Source organism: Neomonachus schauinslandi, unplaced genomic scaffold (assembly GCF_002201575.2).
Source record: "Neomonachus schauinslandi unplaced genomic scaffold, ASM220157v2 HiC_scaffold_23, whole genome shotgun sequence".
Classification (NCBI taxonomy): Eukaryota; Metazoa; Chordata; class Mammalia; order Carnivora; family Phocidae; genus Neomonachus; species Neomonachus schauinslandi.
Genome location: NW_025408725.1, coordinates 37,036 through 39,504, shown reverse-complemented (window position 1 = coordinate 39,504; position 2,469 = coordinate 37,036).

Here is a 2,469-nt window from a genome sequence, read left to right as displayed (position 1 = left end):
GTTCATCATCTTGGTTCTGGTGAAGGTTCACAGACGTGTATATATTTAACATTTACCCAACTGTACACTTTCAATACGTGTACTGTTTTACATTCTAATCAGACCTCAATAAAACCATTAAAAATAGATCACATGTAGTATGTTCTCCAATATCAACAGAAATAAATTAGAAACCAATAAAGATAGGCCATCTAAGAAAATGAAATATTTTTTTAAGATTTATTTATTTATTTCAGAGAGAGAGAAAGGTCACAAGTGGGAGAGGCAGAGGGAGATGGAGAGAATCTCCAGCAGACTCCACGCTGAGCACAGAGCCCGACACAGGGCCCGATCTCATGACCCTGAGATCATGACCTGAGCCAAAATCAAGAGTCCACTCGGACACTTGACCAACTGCACCACCCAGCACCCCGGAAAACTGAGTCTTTCAAAATTAAACATCAAACATTTTTAAATCCAAGTGTTAGGAAAGAAATAAAAATGGGAGTTGGACAATATTTCAAGCTGAATGATAATGAATATATAATATACCGGGATCTCTCGGATTCCATCTAGCAGTACTTAGAAGGGAACTTTCAGGCTTGATATGGGTTGAATTGTGTTCCCTCCCATTCATAGGTTGAAGTCCCAAGCTACAGTACTCAGACTGTGACCTTATTTAGAAAGAGTATCTCTACAGACAGAATTAGTGAAGATAAGATCATCCTGGAGTAGGGTGGGCCCCTAATCAAATAGAACTGGTGTCCTTAGGAAAGTGGAATTTTGGACACAAGCACACACAGGAAGAACGCCACGTCAAGGTGAAGGTAGAGATTGGGCTGATGCAGGTATACAACCAGGAATGCCAAGGATTGCCAGCAAACCACCAGAAACTAAGAAAGGGACCTGGAGCAAATTCCACCTCACAACTCTCAGAAAGAGCCAATTCTGCCAGCACCTGGATCTCAGACTTCTAGACTCCAGAAGTTACTGTAAGACCAAAAATTACTATAGTTTAAGCTGCCCACTTTGTGACACCTTTTATGGTAGCTCTAGAAAACTAATATAATGCTTGTATTAGAAAAAGAATAATGGTTCAATATCGATGGTCAAAGCTTCTACCTTAAGATATTAGAAAGATTAAAAATCTTAAAAATTAAAGTCAGCAGAATGAAGGAAAGAAACAAGATAACAGTGAAAATTAATCAAATAAAACATGGATGAACAATTGAGAAAAACCAAGAAAATCTAGATTGAAAAAACTCTAGCTATACTGATCAAGAACTAAACAGAGACATCCCAAAATTCCAGTAGAGAGACACATCATGTCAGGGGATTACAATACTCAGTATTGTTGCAATGCTAATTCTCTCTAGTAATTTTTGATATGGAAAAGAAAAGGGACTAGAGCAGCTAAAACAATTTTAAAAAGAAAATAAAAGAGGTTATACACTATCTTATTTCAAGATTTACTATATTGCTGCATTGATCAAGACATGTAGTACTGTCGTAGGCATAAAAATAGGTAAGTAGATCAATTTAACAGAATAAGAGATTTAATTTAAAAAAAAAAAACAAAAAACTAACACTTTGGGGAGCCTGGGTGGCTCGGTTGGTTCAGCGCCTGCCTTCGGCTCAGGTCATGATCCCACATCGGATCGAGCCCCGCATCGGGCTCCCTCCTCCACGGGGAGTCTGCTTCTCCCTCTCCCACTCCCCCTGCTTGTGTTCCCTCTCTCGATGTGTCTCTCTCTGTCAAATATACAAATAAAATCTTTAAAAAAAAAAAAGCTAACAATCCATTTACTTCCAACAAGGTGTCAGATACTAAAATGGGGAAAGGAAGCTCTTTTGAATAAACTGTGCTGGAATGACTGACTGGCTATCCATAAGAGAAAAAAAAAAAATGAACCTTAACCCATACCTTGCCCTATACACAAAAAAATTAATTTGAGATAGATCAAAGACCTTAATGTAAAATCTTACATGTTAAAGCTTGCTTTTTTTTCTTTTTCTTTTTTTTTTTTAAGATTTTATTTATTTATTTGACAGAGAGAGACACAGTGAGAGACAGAACACAAGCAGGGGAAGTGGGAGAGGGAGAAGCAGGCTTCCCGCGGAGCAGGGAGCCCGATGCAGGGCTCGATCCCAGGGCCCCGGGATCATGACCTGAGCTGAAGGCAGACGCTTAACGACTGAGCCACCCAGGCGCCCCAAAGCTTGCTTTTCAATGTAGATTAGCTTCACATCCTAGAGCTGACATTGGGGTGGACAAAAAAGCTCACGAATACTACACAGAAACCATTAACCAAAAATAACTTATCATAATTAAAACATTTTGCTCATATTGTTTAAAATATGGATATACAAACTTCAGACTGGGAAAAATATGCAATAAATATAACTTACAAAGAAATTCAATCAACAATATATAAGCAACATCTACAACTAAATAATAAAATCAACCCAGTTATAAAAATGGGCATTTCA